We start from the raw sequence: 23755 nt of genomic DNA, 5'->3' as shown, positions 1-23755 counted from the left end.
CATCCTATGGTGACCCAGGCTGCTTCTATTTACTGCTCTGTCTTGCATGATTCCCACTACCAAAGGTTGCCAAAGCTCTAGGTCTTGCAGCATATTTCAGAAAATTCAAGATGCTGTGTGAAATTACTGTACTTCCTAGTGTACATATAGGTTATGCATTTGTATAAAACAGTTTAGCTGGGAATTATAGCCACAAGGTACAAGATGCAAAGACAGGCATAGTGGTGAATGTAGTGACAAGAGAAGCTGCTTCTTCCCCTGGGCCTACGCACTCAGTTTCCTCCCGCTCCCTCTTTTAGGCCATGGTCACTTCCATTTTTGCTGTTGGTATGCTGCTGGGTGATGGCATTTTTGATGCAACTCAGACCTCAGGCTGCTGTATTTAGCAAATGAGGGTGTTGGGTGATAGGCTTTTGAAGATTTCTTTGAGATCAACTTTCCATGATTTTAAAGAAATTAAGAAATACAGCAACATTGGAGATGATGTCCCTGAAGGATTTCAAAGGCATGTCCAGATCACAAGCTTTTGAGGAGAATGTCACAGGGAGGCCTTAGGCTCTACTTGGAGGGAAGTTCAAGGTGACAAGCAGGCCAGGAGACAGTTAGCTTCCCCATCCAAAGCCAGTCATATGTCCAGCAGGCCATGAGCTGGGCCAAGGTGATTTTAGGTCTGGGTTCTTAGGAAAGTCAGCTTCTTCTTCAGTGTCTTGCAAGAAAGATGGTTTCTACCTAGATTTCTCAGTTCACTGTCTTAGGTCCAATTAGGCATATTCTCAGGGCACTGTCAAAAGAAACAGCAGAAGTTTCACAAAAGAATCTGTGTGATGGAGAATGTTGGGGATTTGAGTGTTTGTGGCGGTTCCAATAGGATTTAGCCTGTCCATCAGCAAAGTCTGAATTTAACCCTGGACATCTTCCTTGTGACTCCAGAATTTCTGTTCATGGAAGACCTGAAAAGCAGCATAGAAGCTTTCCAAATAGATCAAGGCTCAGCCATACTCTTCTTCTTGGACTAAGGAACATTGTATTCGTGGCTTTATTATTTATAGATGTGGGTGTCTTGGCTTTGTCCCATGAAACTTTGGAGCCTGCATTTGTGAAGAACTAATAGTGAACTGTAATGTCCACAGTAAGTCCAATTGCATTTACATAGATGAGTAAACTTCTTTTCTACAGCCCCCTCTGCTCCTTTTCTTTAAATGATAGAAGCACAATGTCCTAGAGTTAAAAGGGCATTGCAAATGTGCTCACTCATGGCTTCCACTTTGCAGTTGTGGCAACTGAATCCTAAGAAGGGAGAATCATAGGATGGGATTATAGCAAAAGGAAAGTCAGGACCCACGGCTTCTGTGTGGAGTCCACAGAGATCTTTTAACACTACAGAAAGAACTTAGAGTCACATATAGGTGATCTCAACTGCCACCAGCAGGGAAGCTCACAAATGCATGAGTTTTGCTATTTTGTCACCACTGTATCCCCAGTGCCTGGCTTGGTGCTGGCACCTGGTAAATACTCAATATACTTGCAGACTGAAATGAGTAGCTATCATAATAGTCTAAATTAGCAGTCAGAAGAGATGTGGCTGAGCTCTTCTGAGTAACCTCCACAGGTCCTTGGTTGTAGCCCTGAACTTGAGCACTTTTAAGCCTTTCATCTCCTTTGGTTGTAGAGGAATCTGAGGCCAAGTCTTCTTGGATGAATAAATGGATGGTGCCATTTTAGATGATAACAATATTGGAAAGAACATACCCCAGTACTCCATCAGTTTTTCACTGTTTGTGAGGCTCCAACACAACCAATAGATTGAATTGAATTAAGAGCTCTATAGATAGCTCTAAGTAGTTGGATCGAGGTTGATTTTGAGGGGTACCCATAGGATTCCTTGTGATTCTGCCTCAAACACAGATACAGTGACTCCCTGAGCCAAGTGTCCTGGAACTTCTGAGTAGAAGGGGCTCTAATCCAGGACTCAGGATAATTGGGTCCTCTGGTTCCACCAAAGTCCCTCTCAGGCTCTTGAGGCCTGTTTCCCCACTGTGATAGGAGAAGAGTGGGTGGTCTGAGGGTGTCTCTGGACTCTTGGCTTCTACTACTATCTGATCTGTTGTTCTCCCAGTATTTCTGCTTCATCTTCTACTTCCCTATTTCTGTTACAATCTCTCCAGGCAGCTTCCTGCCTTCTTATTGAAGATGGAAGAGTAGAGTTGCTTCTTAGAACCAGACTTGGGAAGGAGAGGAGAGGGTAGGAATGGCAGGAGGAGGGCTAGGTGGCTCCATCTAAGGTCTGCAGGCTCCTGTGTGGGTTCTTGATAGCCATATCTCCTGTAAGTGCCACCTACTTACAGCCTTGAGTCAAGGTTACATAGGATCAAGAGTCAAGAAATTCTATTTAGGGATGGTCTAAGCCTGATTCAAGAAATCTATGGAGAAGACTTTTTCTAAGCTAAGTGAACTTATTTCTTCACAAGAATGCTGGTACTTAGGTATATGAATGGCTCTACATTTGTGATCTGGCTGTGGTCCCTTTCGCTGTGTAACCTTGGACACTTTCCTTGTGGGTTTCCACATCCTCATTCAGTAACCAGAGCTTCAACTTTGTGGCTAGATTTTTCTGGGAGCATGGGATGTGGTCAATGATAGAAATGGTTATTGGAGAGGTGTGAACCTGGGAGTCAGCCTGAAAGAAGTGATAATCATTTGTGAAGGCAAAGTCACATCTTGTGACTTTGGCAGATAGTACAAGTTAGAGTGTAATTAAGAGAGAACTCTATGACATAGGAATAAGCCCTTTGGAACAAAGAACAATTCTACCTCTCTCTCCACCTCAAGCCCAGCCCAGCCTCAGCAGGGGCATCTTTCTGCTTTTTCCAGTTGTACCTGCAGAGGCCCTGTAATATGATGAGCTCACACAACTTGGTCTGGAGGGCTGCTCACTAGTTTTTAATGCCTTTAGTAAATGGTAACATCTAGACAGTGCTTAGGGATGATAAATTTTAGAACTTTTTCACAGAGAGGTGATTATTAAATGCAAGAGTTCTGACTGCGAGGAACAATGGGATTTCTGGAAAGTTCCTAAACTGGGAGAAAAACATTCTTTTCCTGTGATTAGGTAAATTCATTCATTCATTCACTTAGTCATTTACTTAGCTTACATATAAGGACTGTCCACTGTAATCCAGGAGCTGGTCTGGGCACTGGAAAAGCAACAGCAAACACAATCATATCAGAACATGAAGCTGTGTGTTCTGCTGGAGAGAAAGGGCTTTCTAACACTGGCTTAGGACCTAGTCCTCCTGTTGGGCTTCTGGGCTTTACACCAAGAGGAAATTCATCATATATTCAACTTCCAAGAAAAAGGAAATAAATGACAAAGCCAAAGAACACTCTGGATCTTATAAAGAGAACACAACAGGAAGACTGAAGCCTAGTGGATGAAAGGTTCCTGCAGGATGCCTGTCTCCTGAGGGATATGGAATCTCTTCTTAGAATTGCAGAATTTAGGAGTGGAGGGGCATTGCCAAGAGCTTTGTGGGATATTTAGCTTCTTATTCAACTGGTTCAATCCTGTTTTCTATCCCATTCCTGGCCTGACTGTCATATCTGCCTCTCCAGATGCTGGGTAGACCAGATGACCCCTACAGTTTTCATCTGAAAATCAGTTTCAGGGATTTTGGGAGATTTTAAGATCTGAGCTCAAGTTGAGGATTTTGCATTAATGCTTGGCATGAGAGATAAAGGAGAACTTGTCCACAGTAGTAACATAGAAAGGAAATGAGTTGTTGCTTAGAAGAGAAGTGACTCTGGTTCTGCCCTGGTGTTCTGAGGCAGGGTAGAATTGGTTACTGTGGCAGGTAGGTCTAGTGGACCCATTGTCTGGTGTCCTCACAATCAGATGGTTTCAATGGAAAGGTAGATCTTTATGTGGGCCTTAAAAACCCACATTGCCTAAGACTTCTGGCTTGAGGTAAGTTGTGTTCACGTGACCTTTGGCAGCACACTCCACTGTACTGGTCTGGGTTCTGTCTGCAACCTTTGATCTTGCATGATTAGTGATTGGCTGGTTCCCTAGCCTTCTACTCAGTGCTTGAAACCATTCAAATTGTTGTAGCTGGCTGGTAGGGGTAGTACATTTTACTTTCAACCACTCTGATATACAATTAGGGGTGAAAATCACTTACCTGATACCAGTGGGTCTCTAAATGTGGTTTCCCAGGTAGCACTCTCAGCTGGGGACAGTCATAAACAAGTAGATTCCTTAGCCTCCTCCCCAGGGCAACGAAATTAAAATCTGGGTTTGTATTTGAGGCTCTACCTGGAATTTCTGACCCACTTTGATGATGGAGAACCATTTCTGTAGACCTTGCCTGCTTCCTTGGACGTCTATGAACACTTCTGCTTGAGCAAAGAAATCCTTCACAACCTGTTTATTATAAATGTGATACGTGGATTTGCTATCAGAATTGGCCATGTTCCAAGGAGGAGATCTTCCGAAGGGAAGATGCTCCCACCTGGCTCTTGGGTGGTGAATTCATGATGTTGTCACCTTAAACAAATTTTAGGATACATTGAGATAGTAGAGACCAATGAAGTTCATTAGTAAAGTAAGTGAAGCAAAGGAAATATAGAAAGGTGGGCCCAACTAATAACAAGTGCAATGAATGCTCTAATATCACATATATTTATGGTGAAAAGTAGACTGATTTAGCTCAGATTAGGCTTAGTATAAGTGCTCCCCTTTGATCTGACACCTAGTATATTCAGTGATTATTGCTGTTATATTGTTTTACCAGTTGGGCCCAGAGATTTCAAGTTGATTCACCCATTAACATTGGGTCAAGGTGACATCTCTTTAAACCAACGATAGATTTTGTCAGATACTCTGTTTTTTTTTATTAAAGAATTTATTAACATTGATTTTTATATCATATTTCAAATGACATGTTTAACAAACAAGTATTCAGGAAGGGAATCTCTATATACAATCACTGGCAATTAGATTTTAGAACATAATTAAAATTAGGCTGAGGGTTTGTATGTCATAGATACATATTAATCTACGTAATGAAACATGTCTATAGTCATAAATTTTTAGGTCTATGTAGTTGTGCTTATATTTCCAATACCATGTCCATAGCATTGGGTACACAAATATTGTCAGATACTCTCTTTAAGACAAGTATCCATCCTTTGAATAAATATTCTCCCTTGCAAGCACTTTTTGTGCCCAGAGCAGTCATTTTTCTAAGAGTTTTTCTCAGGATAAGTGTTTTTTTCTTTAAGACATCCTTAGTTTCTAGAGAACACTAATTATTTGGGCAAGCAGACAAGGTCAAAGGGAAAGAGCTGCTCTTTTCCTTTCATAAAATGTTGCAGCTTACTGAGAGAATGTAAAGGTTTTAAAAATAGTATGGTTATGTTTTTTAATCAAATCTATTCATTAATACAGTGTTTATCTCTGTATCCCTGGCTCCCAGTTCCCGTGCCTCATTATTTCCTGATCTATCTGGAGTGAGTTTATCTACAGAGATATATGTTGAGCTTGTCTATCTCCATCTGTTAGCTGAGATTTGCTTGAAATGTGAAACCTAAACAGAAAAATAAGAATACATTAGGTAACTCATTCAACTCTTTCTCTACTTATTGTCCTTTCTGCCCCATCACCATCCTCAATGTGGTAGACTGTTAAATTGGAAAAGAACATTTCTAGGACAAGGCTTGGCCATGGGGGATGGGAACAGGAAGAAACCTCCGAGTGTCTCCAGCTTCCTGGGAATCAGGGGTACCCAGGTTACCTGTCAAAAGTCTGGTCTGGGCTTTGTTTTTGACTCTCTTGGCCAATAAGGAGAAAGCAGCTGGACCTGGTTCTCAGGCCATTTAGTTGTGTTCTTTTAGGACAGCTTCAGGGAGTTGAACTTATTCAGATGCACAGAGGGTCACAGTATACCAAAGCCTGGCTGAGAATAAAGAAGTGAGCCCAGGGTATTCTGAGAGTCTTTCATAGTGGTTGGAATTACATTGTGGAGAGAGTTTCCTGGTCAAGCCCAATCTCTGCTGTTATTTATCAGCTTTGTGACCTCAAGCAGATTATTTAGCCTCCTTGAACCTCAGTGGCCTTATGTTTAAAGGGGCCTTATGTTTAATGGCCACCTTCTATAAGGGAATTCTATTGGGAATTCAGATGAGTTAATAAATGGAGAGTTTAGAGCAGTGCATGAAGTATAGAAAATGTTTGCTATAGCACTTACCAGTATGTGGGCCCTTATTTGGCTTGCTTCCAGCTCACCCCTCATTCTAGCTTATTGCATGCCTGGAAGGGAGGGCTGTCATTTGTAGAACCAAACCCATGTTACCATGGTAACAGGCAGGTGTCAGAGTGGGGACTTTGGAGGGGCTGACTTGAGAAGTTGCGAGTCTCATCTGGGACTTGCAGAGGGCCGCGTGGGGAGGAGACTGAACCCTCTCATGCTCAGGCTACAGAAACAAAGATCTTTGTGGACCTCTGGCCAAGCTGTTTCTCTATACTGTTCAGTCTTGTGCATTCTCAGAGGCTCAAATCTGTATGCTTCTCTTAATCTGACCACATTGCAGGTCTATTATATAAGGCTTACATGGTGTCCAAGAAGCTGCCAGGGACATGGGGAAAAGGAGCATTCTCTGCATCCTTCCACTGTTCCCTGCTTTTCCCACAACCCTCTAATGGTACTACTACCAAGTCCAGTGATGGAGGGGACCCTCCCGCCTGGAAACCCAGATCTGTGTGTATATATAGAAGGATGTATAAAGGGTGGGCTAAATCCTCTTGAGTGGACAAGTGGACAGAGGACTCTCTCACCCTCCTCACTGCATACACTAGTGTGAGCCCAACAGCCTCCTTGTCCCCATCACAAAACACCTGCGTGGTATCCTCTCCACCCAGGGTCCCTGGGGCCTTGAGCTTGACAGCTGGCATGGCTGCTGCTGTAACATGGCTCATGCTCAGCCCCAGGAGAAAGTAATCAGTGTACTTGCCACAGAGTTTACCGTGCTCGCCACAGTTTCATTTCTGTCCTCTATCATGATAGTTTCCAGAAAGGTAGCTGGCCCTTTAGACACTTGGGAAAAGTGAGGGGAAAGTGGGCTGTCTCTAGGCTGCCTGAACTTCAGCACCCACAGCACTCTGGGGTAGAAAGACTGGGCTCCCTGGGTACATTCTAAGAGCAGTCACTGCGGGGTTAGATTTCGAAGTAGGTGATTCTTTTTAAAGTGATGTGGTGATGACTGAGAGCATAGTGTCTGGATATAGAGCAGTTACAGTGCTTGCAGACTCCTAAAACGAGGGCTGATTGTCTAGCTATGGTGGGCATAGTGTGCAGGGACAGCCTATCACGGAGCCAGACAGAGTGGAGATGGCCCTTTATGGCTCTTCCAGGGACTTGGCCCTCCCCAGGACTCTGAGGGATTGGGGGTAGGGGAATGTTACCTACATCATTCTTGGAAAGCTTAGCTCAGAGTGGCTCAGAGCCTGGGACAGCAGAGCTGGGGTTCACTGAGGCCTCCCACCCCCCACCCAGTGTCCCCAAGCCCTCCTGGCAGCTGCCTGCTTTCCTAGGAGCAGATGGACGGTGGCTCCCACAAAGGGGCTGTGGCACCCGTGCTGCCGTTCCCATGGCAAGCCCAGGCCCCTCGTGTTTCTAATTATTCCTGGTGTTCTTTTCTTTGCGTGATGTGAGCACAACCCGTCCCCTTCTCCCCTCCTCTCTTCTCCTCTCCCCAGCGAGGGTCCCCCTGTGGAGCTTTTCTCACATCAAGCTGGTTCCACCGCTTGTTCAGGTCATTAAGACTTGGGGGCCAGCAGGATGACTTTTACTTCTTCAGACTAGGGTTTTTTTTGGGGGGTGGGGCGGGGTTATGGGGCTTGAACTCTGGGCCTGGGCACTGATCCTGCACTCTTCAGCTCAAGGCCACTGCTCTGGCCCTGAGCCACAGCGCCACTTCTGGTTTTCTAGTGATTAATTGGAGGTAAGAGTCTCACATTCTTTAGTGCCCATGCTGGCTTTGAACCGTGATCCTTAGATCTCAGCCTCCTGAGTAGCTAGGATTATAGGCGTGAGCCACCAGGCCCAGCTTCAAACTAGTGTTAATTCATTAAGTTAATTGTGGTGAAATTACATTATATATGATGTATACTTCACTGTATTGGCCATTTTAAAGCATTATGATTTAATGGCATTAAATATATTGATAGAGTTGTCCATCTTCAGAACTCTTCATCATCCTAAACTAAAACACTATACTTGTGTAACATTATCTTGCCTCCTCCCAGACCTTGAAGACCTTCATTCTGCTTTCTGTCTCCACACATTTGCCTACCCTAGATTCCCACCCAAGTGGAATCATACATGATTCGGCTTTCTGTGACTGGCTGTTTTCACTCAGCATCATGTCTGAGACCTTCATCCCTAGCAGGTGGCAGAACTTTCTGCAGCCAGGTAGCCTGGTGTCTTGTCTGTTGCTCAGAGGCTCAGCGGCAGAAGTGCCTATGTGGGATCCTTGGAGCCCCTTCTTGGGAGATCCTAGGCTTCTGCCCCCAGGAGACTCATGTGTCCTGGAGAAAGGCAGGTTGATTTGCGTGGCCACAGATCGCTGCTTGAGAAGCCCCTTGAGTCCAGCTGCCAGCAACTACAGGGTTGGCTTTGATTCATCCAGTGCTTCCTGCTGCATGTGCTCCCACATATATGCCATGCTTCAGTTCTTCTAACCAATGTAGCGGTCCAGAGATAGGTGAAATGGGGATCTGAGGTTTTCCCTTACACGCTGGAATTATCTGTACCTACTTGAGTGTTTTCTGGGGCACAGGAGAGGCCCTGGTATTCCTCTCATGTATCTTACATCCTCCCATCCCTGCCTGCTCTCCGCACCTCCACCTTCTTTCACTGTTCTCTGCTTCCATTGGCCTCATTCGCACATTGATCCAGATACCTCCTCTCCCTCTCATCGGAAGGGACCTGTGTCGAGCCTCACTCACTCCATGTCTGGGACAAATGGCAAGGTTCCGTGTGTGCTGTGAATCCTTCATTCCTCATTCAACTCTTGGTTCCCTGTTTGCTTTCAGTATTGGAGATTGGGACTTGTAGCTTACCTTTAGTTAATTTGCTGGCCCAAGTAAGGAGTCATTACTTTTCACCAGCAAGCAGTTTAAGTACTTCTTTCACTGCCATTCTTTACCCCTTCCCTCTCCTTCTCCGTGAATGAAGGCAACAAAGTCCATAGCAAAGTGGAGTGGGTTTTCTATATCTGCCAGCTGGTGTAGAGTGGAGTGAGGGGCATTTTCTCCTGTATTCTCTCCTCTGAGGTCCCACCCAGACTTGCTGTTCCTTCAATGGGGTCTGAGTAGTCCACCTTTCCTATTTGCCCCTTTGTTTAAAGCGCCAGGCACAGACTAAGAAGAAAGAGATCAGTTTGAAGATCACTTTGTTTCCCTGCCCTCTTCTTCTCCCTGGCTCACTGTCTCTGTAGTCACAAGCAATCCTAACAGAGGGTTCGTGGGGGTGTGAACTGTGTCAGGGTCCTGCTGTTGCCAGATTGTCCTCCTGGAAGGGAGAATTGTCCTTTAAGATTGCCAGGACCAGTGAAGCAAGTGGGAGAGAAGGTAATTTTGCAGAGCTCCTCACTTGGGTCAGCAGCTGGGAGGAAACAAGGATGACCATAGCAGGCTGATGCTGTCCATGTTTTATGGCCACTGGCTTCACTGCAGAGCTCAGGGATGCAGATGGGCCTCAGTGGGCTTGGGGCTACACACCTATAGGTTTTGTATCGATTTAGTGACAAGACTGTCTCCTCTTGCCTTCTCCCTTCTCTCCCTCCTTGCCTTCCTCCTTCTCTCCTTTTGTATACACCGAATGTTAGATTTTTGGGCTGATCCTGAGGCTTGGACTCAGGACCCTTTGCTCCTACTTACAGGTTTTTGCTCATAGCTGGCACTCTACCATTTGAGTTATGCTACCATTTTCATCTTTTTGCTGGTTAATTGGAGATAAGAATCTTGTGGTTTATCTACCTAGGGTGACTTCAAACCGTAGTGGTCAGATCTCAGCCTCCTGAGTCACTAGGATTATAGGCTTGAGCCACCAGTATCCAGCCACATTTAATGGCTGAAAAATGAACATTCATCCATTGCTTGCTATTTTCCCACCATTGCTCTTGCCAACTAAAGAGGGTCCAATCCTCTCTCTCATAAATCCCAGCAGGCTATGTTTGACACCTGTACATCTGCAATCTCCTCTTTTCAGATCTCTCATCCTTGTCCGTCTCCTCAGAAGTCTACTCCAAACCCACAAGGCTGCACCAGGCATCATTTTCACTGTGTGCAGGGAAAGAGAGGCCACAGAGCTTTTGTGCTGCCGGGAGGCTTCTGTTCTGGGCAGGAGGCAAAAATCAGACATAGTCTTGGCTGTTCTTCTCCTCTCAAGTCTAGATCTTCACTTAGCATAGCCAGAAATCAAGACATCTTTTCCCTGTGCCTCCCTTCCTCTCATCTGGCTAGACTAGGATGAGGGCCTTGCCCAGACCCAAGAGGTGCGGTGACTGTGCCAGATAATGACTTCCCATGTGAGAAGAGCGATCAGATGTTAACCACTCAGGAGAGGCAGTGGGTGTGGAGGATGAGGATTGAGGTCAGGTCAAATTAGCACCAAAGGTAAACTTTTCAAGTGTTAAGAAAGTATAATTACTGGGCTAGGAGTTTGGCCTAGTAGCAGAGTGCTTGCCTAGCATGCACGAAGACCCAAGTTTGATTCCTCGGTACCACATACATAGAAAAAAGCTGGAAGTGGTGCTGAAGCTCAAGTGGTAGAGTGCTAGCCTTGAGAAAGTCCAAGGACAGTGCTCAGGCCCTGAGCTCAAGCCCAGGACTGGCAGAAAAAAAAAAAAAAGAAAGTATAATTACTTTCCAAACAGATAGGGATTTGCAGTATGTGATTTGCAGTTGAGGAACCTGCAGGATGATAGTCCTAGTTGAAAACAGGATTAGAGTGAAACATATGTCTATGGAGGCATGTGGACACACATGCTAACAGAGAATGGATGCTGATATAAAGTTTTTAAACTACTCACACTACCTTCTGTGTTTTAGTCACCACCCCACACGCCTTACCACATCTGTCTTTCCTTTATCTTTTCTTTTTCTTTTTATGTCTCTTGGTACTAGAGTTTGAACTCAGAGCCTCATGCTTGCTAGGAAGGCGCTCTATCAGTTGCATTATGCCCCAGCCCTCTTTTGTTTTCATTATTTTTCACATAGGGTCTTGAGTTGTAGCAATCTTCCCACCTTAAAGTGCACAGCTTAAATTATCGGAGCAAGCCAGTGTACCCTTCTTATTGATTGAGATGGGATCACTAACTTCCAGGCTAGCCTCCACTAGTGAGCCTCCTAATTTTTTTACTTTTTTTTTTTTTGCCAGTCCTGGGCTTGGGCTCAGGGCTTGAGCACTGTCCTTGACTTTCTCAAGGCTAGCACTCTACCACTTGAGCCTCAGCACCACTTCCAGCTTTTTGCTATGTATGTGGTACCGAGGAATCGAGCCCAGGTCTTCATGCATGCTAGGCAAGCACTCTACCACTAGGTCAAACTCCCGGCCCTGAGCCTCCTAATTTTAGTCTCCCAAGTAGCTGGCATTACAGGCATGAGCCATTGTGTCTAGATGCTACTGTTCAGTAAGCAAGCAAAGTGATGTCACCCTGGAAGGTAAGATTTCTCTTAGACTGGTCTGCTAGGCCATGGGCCAGCATGCCTCGAAAGGATACAGTTCTTATCATTTCCTGTCTTATTTCAGGGTTTAGGAAACAGAATTAGAGATTAAAACTGAGGGATTACAGGCAGAGAGAGATCAGGACAGCGATAGCCACAACCAAGTTGGTACAGTGTAGAACTCTTTTATCTAAAGTGACTGCTTTCAACCTCACTTCTAGTCCTATGCTTTCTATTTGGTTAGCTCCTTCCTCCATCTAGAATTCCACTCTGGCCATTAAAAGCTCCTGATGGACCTGAGTCTGGAAATATCCAAGGCCTCATCTAGGATTCTTATAGGTATCCGGTCTTTGGAGGACCTGCATGCTGGTGTGTGTGTGTGTGTGTGTGTGTGTGTGTGTGTGTGTGTGTGAGAGAGAGAGAGAGAGAGAGAGAGAGAGAGAGAGAGAGAGAGAGAGAGAGAGAGAGAGAAGTACAGAGCTGGCTGGCTCCTATTTTGTATCTTTTCCATCCATTGCTTTTTTTCCTTTAAATTTCCCATGGCTAGACATCTCCCTCCCACCCTCATCACATGATCACACACACACACACATACACACACATACACCTCTATCTTATAAACAAAGCCTTGTGGAAGTAGAGAGAGTCTTACCTATACCTTTCAACCTTTTCGACTTAGGCCAAGACTGGCTCATTCTTTGTTTTGGTATAAATTAGAAAATGGTCTCTTTCCCTTGGCAAATGCAGCCCACACAGTTACTTTGGCCTCACAAGCCCCTTGCTGGGCGTCTTGTGTTCTGAGCAGACCCATAAGTGGTGGCTCTACTCTTTCCCTCAGAGATTTACAGAATGGTTTTAGGGTTTCCGTCCACCTCTCAGTTGGCAATCTTTTTAAGTTCAATGGGAATTGATCCAACCAATGCTGGTCTATGTTCTCAGAGATGACAATGACTATTTTAGTATGATACATAAGCAAGGATATATCAAGAGGAGACAATAGCCTGGCTATGGGATGCCCAACCTATCACCTATGAGGTTACTGCCTGGGTTCGAAACCCAACACCACAGATATAAAAGTCAATTCTCCTGACAGACATATGTGGGGAGCTGATCTTCACAAGTGGCTGCAAAGGTTTGATAATAAATTTTCTTGAACTCTATATGTGTGTGTGTGGGGGTGGTTAGGTGGGGTTGAAAGGGAAGCTAAGGCCCAAGGACATTGAGTTTAAGATTGGGAGGTTTTCCATGGTGGTACTGCTGATGGTAACAGATACAGAAACCCTCCACATCCCTCAGCTCTGCTCCTTTCTGCTGATGAGTGGCAGCTGGAGCAAGCCTTCCTTTCAAATGTACAGAGAAATAACTCTTCCACACATACCCTAAAGTCTTCAATCTGGAAGTGTCAGCTCTCACCCCTGGAGTGTGAGCCCAGTGTCCTCCCCAACACCCCACTTCTCTGCACCTTCTCGGCTCCTTGCTCTCTGCCTGCAGTTTGGCAGCACCCCCTCGAGGTAATTAATTAATAAATCAGTGTTTGCCTTCCTCTCGGAAGAGTGATTTTTCCCCCCTCTGTAAGTGATAAGTATTTCAGCAGAGCCTGGTGAGGTGTCTGGGGCTGGAGGAGTTGCTTTTATTAATTTGTGCCAAGAAGACTATAATATTGTCTCCATAAAATGAGGGGATGAGGCTAGACAGTCTCATGGTGGCATCTGCCAGCTATGACGTGCTGGCTCTATGAACTCTGTGTCTGCGGGAAGGAGTTGCCATCTGGGTCTCTTTCAGTTGTTTTGCCAAAAAAGGAGGTATTGGGCTCCACCCACAGCTTCATGAGGCCTCAGCAGCAAATGCCTTGGACCTTTAGTTCAGGCAGAATGTTCTCGTGGGTGAGAGGGGAATGCGCTGGTACCTCCTGTGCTGGGACTTCTTTTCCCTTGGCTCTTTGTGTGCACCAGCAAACAGCCTGAGTGAAAGGCTTCCCGATCCACATGCTCTCAGCTCTGACATGGCTACTGTTTCATTAGCAGCTTCACCCATACCATCACTTCTACTCTTTGGACAATGCAGTAGTTTACCAAGTACCATCATTTACTTAGTCATTCCACTTAAGACAGTTTCCCTCTGTGAAGGAGCTGGATGTTTCATAAGCAGAGGCTCAAAGGGATCGATGATCATTTTTCTTTTCTTTTTTAAACTGTCATAAATTTTTATTGTGCTTTATTTTGGAGTAACATATAGAGGGGTTATATTCCACTTGTCGGATAGTGGGTACATTACTTCTGGCACATTGATACCCCTTCTCATGTTTTTGTCCCCTTTTTCTCCCTACCCCCTCCCAATCATCTTGTTGTCCCCTTCCCTTCCTTATTTCAAATAAACTAATAAACGGAAATACAATATACCAGTATCTGTATACTGTATCTGACCAACAAAGTCAAATACAGTAACCACATGAGATTAGCCATAAGGGAGAAAAAAAGAGAGAAGAAATAACTTCACATAGTACATTAAGAATAATAATCACAGGGCTGGGAGATTACCCTAGTGGTAGAGTGCTTGCCTAGCATGCACAAAGACCTGGGTTTGATTCCTTGGTACCACATACATAGAAAAGGCGGAAGCGGTTCTGTGGCTGAAGTGGCAGAGCTCCGGCCTTGAGGGAAAAGCCCAAGGACAGTGCTCAGGCCCTGAGTTCAAGCCTCAGGACTGGCAAAAAAAGAATAACAATCACAAAGATAAACCTCTGATAATTTTTCTTTTAAGGCCAGTGAGTATTAGGGCCAGTAGTAGAATCCATGTATTTATGTTACCTTATGCCTTATGTTTTGCCTTTACATCCATCCATCTGTCCAAATCTACCACAGGAGCTCTATTCCCAAGCGAACGAGCAGCATCAGAATTCTTCTGAACATAACTGAGTGCTGTGACTTCACAAGATGCAAGTTGACACGAGTCCCATGAGACTTCTTTGCCATTTCCAGTCTAGATGCACTCCCTCATGTAGCCTGTAAGGAATGGGAGGCCATGAGATAAGAAGTGGCTGGCTCAAGGTCACACGGTTCCTTTTAACTGGGTTCCTTTGAGCTAGGTGGCAAACGCAGAATTTTCAGAAAGGGCTTCAGCTTCCCAAGTAAACTTGAGAAATCTTGTTCACAATGCTAACTCCATTTGAGGTGGTATTAACATGCCACTTGTATGTTATGGTAAAGGATTGGAGAATTTTGGAAAGAAAACCTATTTAATAAATTTAAATCATTGGGACATACATGTATTTGCTCCTGGGACCCAGCAGAGGCATAGAAGTGGCTCCATCCTGTGGCATGATTCCTTCCTGGGATAAGCAGAACCTGTAGGCTGAACAGGAGATAGGCAATAAGTCTGGAATCTTCATATTTCTGCCTCAGATTCTAAAATGCTAGGGTTCCAGATGTGCCCATAATACGTCTTTATGGCTTCTTTCACTGTAGTGGCTTAGACTTCTCAGACTAGAGGTCGTGAGGAAGGTGGGGGCCTGCATATCCTAGTTAACAAAAAGGCAATTCTTTTTGAAGGGAGTTTTGGGGTTCAACTGGAGAAATTCCCATTTCCCATGTTCTTAACACTAAGAGAATTTGTTGGATTTAAGAGTTTATTGACTATTTACAGGGAGTTCTATCAGACTGGGGATTTCTCTTGGTTGACGATTTACAATAGAGTGGGGATAACCAATAGAAAAGAGAAGGGTAGATTTAGAAACCCCAGAACTAATCAAGGAAAAGGAATGGTGCATATTTATCCTATATTATATTAATTCCCTATATTATAATTCACTGTTAGGTAATTAAGGTTCCAAAGAAATAGGAATGCTCTTTACAGGAAGGTACCTATGTGTTTAGTAAAGGTTTCCACACTCAATGATGATTAATTGAGCAAATTTCTGCTAGGGGAGAAATCCATTTATGTAAATCTTTTTCAAGAATGTTGATAAATGAAACACCATCCACTGTAAGTATTCTGTATAAATCCTCACAAGACTTGACACATAATGTGACACAGAAAACAAAGCATGCCAGTCATCTAAATTCAATCCTTTGCTGTTTAGACACAGAAATGTTCTGTAGGGGTTGGAAGGAGCCACTTGGGGAAAGGTGCACAGGACAATCTCCTGAGCAGTTTCTCAGGCTCTCCTCTTTTGTTCAAGCCAGTGTAGACCTCTCTAAGAAGTGAAATGGCCATTTCTGACCACAGTGGTCACCACTGTGTTCTGTTTCTCTCCATCAGTCTTCCCTGCCTTCTGCCTGTCTTCTCACCTGACTTCCCTGGACCGCTCCTGAGAGGTGAGCTGGGCTGACTGAGTTCTTTCCATCACTGTCCACCCCATGTTCCTTCCCGAATGTCACAGCCTTATATTCAGACCCTTTGACTTTTTCTTGCCCCCAGGGTAGTATTGGCTGTAGGGGGAGGGCACTTTATAGAGCTAGTGGGACGGATAAAGTTGGGAGACTAAGGTCCTTTAGGGAGCTGCACTGGCTCCCCCAGCTGTCCCCAGCCTGACAGCCAGTGATACTCACTGGAGATGGGTCAACACTCCTGTGTCCTCAGGTGGCATGGAGGCTTCATCTCACAGTAGCGCTGGCATATATTTCCTATCTACTTCCAGTGGAATTGGAATTAACAGCCGGTGGAGTCCTTAGCTTCTGTAAAGGGAGCACTGACCCTTCTGTGAGTGATGGATACAGTGTAGCTTTTTGCATATAGTATGTGTATATGGACAGTGAGATTAAGGAAGTTAGAAGGATACATGAGCTCAGAATTCTAGACAGGCCTGGGCTCATGTTCCTGTTGAATACTTCTCACTTGGGTACTTCTGTCTTTAATTTCTTTGTATTTAATTTCTGTGATCTGTAAAATAAGAATATACGGCCTGATAGTGGTGTGAGGATCAAATGAAACTATTAAATTAGTAAATCACCTAGGAAGCACTTGGGAAATTGATTTCAACTCATCACTCCAAAGTGATTATTCTCCAAAAGGGGATATTTGTGGACCTGTACCTCTGCCATGCATTAAACAGTGGTGATTGAAGTTTTTGAAAACACATGACATGAAATCCCCTCACATTTCATAATGTTGTGAAAGTTCAGCCAGCCGGTTTTGACTCATGTTCTTGCTTTTGCCAGGAAGGTGGCTGTGGCTTAGTGGCCCTGCCTTCCAGGGTTGAGGAGAAGATGGTGTCAGTCACTTTTCCATGAATAGGGGGGCTATCCCTTCACACTCTGCCTTGCAATTCTTTGGTTTGAACTTAGGACCTTCTTATTAGGCAGGTACTCTACCACTTGGGACATATCCACAGCCCTTTCTGCTTTAGTTCTTTTTCAGATAGGGTTTCATGCTTTTTCCCTAGCCAGACTCAGATCACAGTCTCCTACATCTACTCCTGAGCAGTTAGGATTGTTGTTGTTGTTTGTTTTGAGATAGAATCTTGCTAACTTTTTGTCTAGGATGGTCATAAACTTTGATCCCCCTATCTCCACCTCCTAAGTGTCTGTCATCACAGACATGAGCCACTATACCCAGCCTGTGTTCACTACTTTTTCATCCCTTCTTTCAGTTTAGGGTTTCTAGACCACCTCCTCATGGCTCATATTTCACATGTACAATTTCATTTAGTCTTGAGGTAGGAGACTGAGATTCTAGACCAAATTGCTTCTCTTGAAGGTTGTGCTCTGAAACAAATCCTTCATTCATTTTGCTCTGGGAGGCTCTCTTTCTGCCTCTTTCTTGCGGCTCTTTTAGGTTATCCCATGAATCAAATGTGAGATGCAGGATTGAGCACAGGGCCTGGCTTACTGCATGCTCCCTGATTTCCACCCAAGGGAAGTGACCTCACTGGTGTGACTGTCCCTGCTGTGTCCCTAGCATTCTGACATAGTCTAGATGTGGAGTCCACTCTCAGGATTGCCATGGACTCTTGGGAGACCTGGGCTCTGGAGCTTCCTCACCAACTCCTGTAGGGAATTGCTGATTTGAACAGTGAGCTTCTAAGTCTGAGCAATTCTGCTCTTGGACTGTGGATATTAAGATAAGTTTGCACACAGCAAACTTGATCACCCAGCTGCCTCCCTGTGCTGACACATAAAGAGCTTGGGATTTGTCGATTTTCCTTTTCCCAAGCTGCCCCCTGACCTTTTCTCCATGAAGCATCCACTCCTGCTTTGATACTTGTCTTCAAGTCACTCTGGTCACCCTATTATCAACCCTAGCTTTCTTATGTCTGCCTCTTCCTAGAGCTCCCTGCATTACTCTAGCCTGTATTGACCTCTCAGCTTCCTTCAGAGCTTAGTGGAGAATTTGATGAAATTCAACAGGGAACTCCTTCTCAGAACTGTCCTCTGCATCCATCCCATCAGTGTTTTTTATGAGGGTCCTCAGTGCTGACCTTAGGTGCTGGAAGCACACAGTGATGCATAGAACTTGACTGTTTGCCAGATTTTGAGAACCACTCCACGAGTCCCTGAAGGCCTCTGATGACCAGGGACAGGTGCCTGACCTGCTAGGTGGCAGACAGGGCCTCAGAAGCTGCTTTAGGCTGAACATTCTGGGACTATGGTCATTCTACTCAGGGAGACCCATGGATGAGGACAGAGTGGACAAAGATGTGGACTCAGGCCTGAGTTTGACCTCATTCCTTGCTCAGTTCCTGCAGCTACCAAGTTCCTGTGGCAACAAGAGGTGCAGGCGTCACTGCTCCTATGTCCAAGAGGACAGCACATCTTTGTGGAGTTGGTGAGCAGACCCAGGCCTGGTCTTTAGAGAGGAACTACTAATGTCACTTCTCTCTGTGCCCAGCCTCCAGGGACCCAAAGACTGCATGCAGGAGCTCTGGAGGAAGCTTGCATTTCCTTGGTGCAGAGGCTCAGAGGGATGGAAGCATGTGCTCAGTCTCCTGGCCACTGAGTGACAGATGGAACCCTTTGAAATGTGGGGCCTCATAGGCTGCCAGATCAACCTCACACATACAGAATTCCCACAAGTCAGGTTGGTTATGTCATTGGTCTGTATTTAAAATCAGCATCTAGAAAAGCATTGTCTTATGAGGTCTAATCTATGCCAAGAAGACACATCCACTGGCTTCTTCCTTACTACTTGCAGCTGAGGTTGAAAACTCCATGGTGGGGATATTTTTTACCTCTTGTTCTAGGCTGGTGGAAGACAGTCCCAGGTGAATGGAGCAGTTGTCCAGACCCCATCTGACCTGCCTAGAGCTCTCCCCAGGAGGCTGCCTAGACAAGAACTTCTTGGCATGGAAAGGGCAGATTGGAAGCCCATATTGATTCCTCTTCTTCAGGCCTCCACAGATGTGGCTGGAGGACATCCCTCTATTCCATGGCTTCACTCCCTGCCCAGGCCAGGCTCCCCTCCCCTCTCTCTAGGCAGGACTGGTGCTCATGCCATTTGATCAATCAAAGTGTGAGGTCATAGACTCCTTATCACCTGCTTCCAAAGCCCCCCAACCCACACCTTGCGGTGTTCTCCAAGTGTTTCATACCTTCTACCCAAGGAGGTATCCAAGCTCTCAATGTTCAGAGGTACTGGCTGTTCACAGGGATGAGCTGGGAGACAGTGATGGAAGTAGAAAGGACATGAACGGCCATGTTGGAGAGACTGGCAGGTACTGAGAGATTATGTGAGACAATTGGGCTTTGGATCCTGACAGGCTGGGGTTCGAAGCCTGCCTTGAGCACCTTCACCCTTCTGACTCCTTATTGATGGGAAGCCTGAAAGAACAAAGGATCTCCTTGCCTAGTGGGAAAGCTCCAGTGGGCTGGCTTTCAGCACCATGGGAGGCAGATGGAGCCTGCCTTAGGTAAACCCAGCTTCCCCAATGGCTTCTGGCCCTTGAGAATGTACATTCTGCTGTAGACCAGGTTGTCACTGATTTCCTTTCTCTAGAACCTTCTCACTTAGCTGCATGTGATGAGAAGTAGTAAGACACGCAAGGCTTCCCTGTAAAGGGAAAATTTGAATCATAGATCTAGAGGGATGTTGTGATGCCCTGATTTGATGGCATCAGCAGGGTATTTGTGGGGAGAAAGAGATCTGTAGTTGTGAGGCTTCAGCCCTGCCTGGACATTTCCCCTGCCCAAGCTGAAATGGTCCCCACCTTCTAGCCTGCCAGCTATGTCTAACCTGGAATTCAATTTTGTTTGGCTTACTGGCACCACGACTCCCTCCATCCCCACTTCCCAAATAGTCCCCTGCCTAATGCCCAAGAGATACTTGGAGATCTGCTGCTGTGGTCCCCAGGCCTCCACCCTTCTCTTCTCCCAGGGAGGCCTGTGCTCCAGCTCAATTAGCTCTCAGCTCAGTGCTGCTGCTCATGAGGCTACTGAAGTTTCTGCCAAGGCCTGGATTGATCAAATAGAACGTGGCATCAATTGGCTTAAAACACATTCAAACCAAACAACCCCAGTGGAGTTGCTTTGAAATTGCCTCTAACAGTGCAACCCCTCCATTCACCATCCCACATGCCAGCAAGCTGGAAATCAGAGCCTTTCTTGTGTCCCATCACTAAGCTAGGGCAGTTGTAGATGGACTTAATAATGGTCCCTGAGATGTTCCTGTAAGAGCCAAAGGTTTTCTAAATGAAGAAAGGAGGTTATTGTGTGTATTTTTATTATAGCACTTCTTTGGGAAACAGTTATCTTGGTAAAGGATGCTGAGAACTCTGTGGACCTGGAACGTTCATTGAAGATGAGAATTTTTTTTTTAATTTGGGAGGCTTTGCTCTGGATATGGTATGAGGTCCATACAAAGCTTCGCTTAGCTGCTGGAAATGGCTGCCTTCTTGAGGCCCGAGAATCCTGGCTATTAGAACTCAGCAGTGCCATACAGCCCACCCTTCTGTTGGGACTTAAGTTTGTACCTAGAATCAATCCAGATTAGCTGGATTCCCATTTAATAGAGCTCAAGGGTGGATGGATTAAAAATCAGAAAGTGACAAAGCACAGCGTTTTCTATTAGTATTTCTCCAAGAAACTCTTTGTCAGGAAACAGAGGTTCCCGACCTCCACATGTATAGATGAGTGTGTCTTATCTCCATGACAGTGACAATGACACATGATAGTGCAGGCTGTATGGGAGGTAGGGGCCACAGACTGTGTTCCTCTACTATTTTGGCACTATGAACATTTTGGGCTAGGTAATTTTTTTGTGTTTTGAACACAGGCCTAGCCACTGTCCCTGAGCCTCTTAGGGCTCAAAGCTAGCACTCTACTACTTGAGCCACAATGCTATTTCCTTAAGTAATTCTTCATTTGAGGGGCTGTTCATGTTCACTGAAGGATACTTAGCAGCCTCCCTATTCTCTCTCCATTAGATGCCAGTGGTTACCAGTTTTGGCAGTCAAAAATGTCTCCAGGTATTGCCAAACATATCTGTTGGGGCTATGTTACCCTCATTTGAAATACATTGTCACATCCTTACTTTGGGTACAGCATTAGCATTGTATGCTGTGTACACATCTTTATAACAGCTCTTGGAGAAATAAGCTTTATTATCATCCCTGCCTTACAGATCACTTTGCCAGAGCTAAGTGAATTTAACAAATTCTCTGTAGTTAATGAATGGCTGAGCCAGAATTCACATCTGAGACTGGCTGACTTCAAAGTCATTGATTTTAACCATAATCCCCACTGCAAAGGAAAAGTTCTCATTCACTCTCTGAAACTCTAAGAAGCTGAGGATCTCAGGAATGCACCCAAACTTGGACTTGGGAGATATAGTTATGGAGCCAGGTGGGGATGGGAAGAAGCAGTCAGAGGCAAAAAGCTGCTTTCCTTCTACAGTTACTCACTTAGCTTTAGATTTGTGGTAGTATCTGTCATCATAATAATACTACAAAATAACCACCTAGGGGCCAGTGGCTAAAAGCCACACTTACTATTGCTCATTATTCTTTGGGGGAAAGTCAAGAGTTCTTCAGGACCCCGTATGTTCAGCGAGGCCCACTATGCATGTGTGGCTTATTGATCTTGTCTGGGCTCTCTCATGTCTATAGTCTTGGCTGGGACAATCAAGCTGAATTGGCTCTGTTTCACAGAGCCTCTCATGACCCAGTAGGTGCTGAACCTTTGCTCAAGTGAAAGAGGCAAGAATCAAAGAGACAGGACGAGATATTCTAAGGCCTAGGCTCAGAACTAAAAGAGTTATGTTTCCTTTTTCTACTGGTGAAAGCAAGTCACAAAACCAGCCAAAATTTGAGGGTGGGAAATAGACTATCTTTTAGTGAAAGGTGCTGAAGAATCACATTATAAGGAAGGAGAGACAAAAGAGAGATCAGGGAGACCATATTGGTATTTGGCCTTCTGGCTTAGCCACTGGAAACTCTAGCTCCATCAACAAGGGAAGGAAGGGAGGTGTCAGCAAGTTACAGCTTCTGCAGAGAGATTCTAGCTTCCTGGATACAGATCCAGGCTCTGTGACCCTGTCCCCAGCCCCAGTCCCACTACCAGAGTCCTAAGGCCAAGCGTGTACCTGGCATATAGTGGAGTCTCAGCTAATAGTGGCCGAATGTGAGCTTAATTCAGTTCACTCATGACTCATTTCTATGCAGCTTATTTCAAGTGCTTTCCATCTGTTGAACTCAACACTATCTAATTCAAGAGGGGCAAAAGACTTGAGTCTTTTTTCAGTCTTCAGCCTGTTTGTCAGGACCACAGATCAAGTGTAGCCATAGTCAATAGGGGGTTGAACCTTGGTAGTGTTGGCCTATTGTACCGTTATCTAGCCTTGACAACTTGAGGCATCTAAGGAAGGGTGTGGCTGAACCCTAGTCTTTGGAAACTCTTGCCCAGGCTTTGGCATGAAGAGGCTTGGGTGGATTTTCTGTTGATTTTCAACTGGCTCAGTTCAGCCCATTCCAGCAGGTGTCTTAAGCAGCCTGCTGGCTCCCTTTCCCTTTGAAAGCTCTGGAAGGGAAATCTGAGATGTGCCTGAGATTTACCACAATGCTGTCTGTGTCAGGACAGCCGAGTGTTGGAGCCTTTCAAAGCCCCAGATTCTTAGAAACAGGAAGCTGCCTTCTGCCAAGAGTCAATGAGATTCATCTCCCTTGGGCCAGGCTGACTCAGGCTTAGTGTTGGCCCAAAGGGACCATTCTAGATGTGTCCCTTCTCCTTGCCCTCCAGTTTAGAGGATGAGAGCAGGGCCTTAATTAGACATGGTTTCATCTCTCATCCCTAACTTGAGACCTTTCTGGGGTAGGTAATGGGAACTGGGAATGGAGGTGACCCGGTGAAGATATATCAGTAAGGTATGGGGTGTGGGGATTCTCACAGAGTGATGAGTAGAGACAGAGGAGAATGTGTAGATAATGGTGAGATGATGATGATGAGGAGGAGGAGGAAGAAGAGGAGGAGGAGGAGGAGGAAGAGGAGGAGGAGGAGGAGGAAGAGGAGGAGGAGGATGGTGGTGTGTGTGTGTGTACATGTGGTCCTGGTAAGGGCCAGGGACAGGGCTAAAGGAAGCAGATGGGAAAGTAAGAAAAAAAAATCTCAGGTGTCTGGCAGGTGTTCTGAACCTATCTGAACTGTGGATGGTGGTGAATAGAGCCCTGGGCACTGGGTCAAGGGCAGTTGGGCTTTGACAGGAGGAAAGGGGGTAGGTTCCACTGGCAGGACACAATGCTATTAAGCCTTGGAGGCTGGCATTGGCCCATTCCTTATTCTGCCTGAGAATCCACCAGAGCTCCACTAACGCAACACAAGGCATTTCATTTTATAGGTGAGGAAATGGGGGCTGGAGGAGGGAAGAACAGAGAGGAGAGTGGCTCTCTCTAGATCATGCCGTTCATGCTCAGATCTTGTTTCCTATTTTGTGACCTCTGGTCATGGGGCTTTAGCATGCTGTCCTCCTTTACTGGCCAGGTCAGTTCTGTTTTCCCTTGGCCCTGACTGCTTCTCTGGCTTTTGAATTTCAAATTCCACGCTGACCTGCCAGGTTTTCCACATCACTTGAGCACATACCCTCACCTGGGGTCATAAAAGCTTGTAA

The 23755-nt window shown here is 45.4% G+C and overlaps 1 protein-coding gene across 1 annotated transcript in view; it reads left to right on the top strand.

Moving 5' to 3' along the window:
- The window catches only part of Ark2c (arkadia (RNF111) C-terminal like ring finger ubiquitin ligase 2C), a 94052-nt gene that overhangs the window by 26046 nt on the left and 44251 nt on the right, over window positions 1-23755 (top strand). The gene's annotated exons all lie outside the window — the stretch shown is intronic.

The sequence above is a fragment of the Megascapheus bottae genome, chromosome 19 (genome assembly GCF_031878675.1).
Source record: "Megascapheus bottae isolate mThoBot1 chromosome 19, mThoBot2.hap1, whole genome shotgun sequence".
NCBI classification, from domain to species: domain Eukaryota; kingdom Metazoa; phylum Chordata; class Mammalia; order Rodentia; family Geomyidae; genus Megascapheus; species Megascapheus bottae.
The sequence above is the reverse complement of the archived record's forward strand: the minus strand, read 5'-3'. Positions and strand labels throughout refer to the sequence as shown.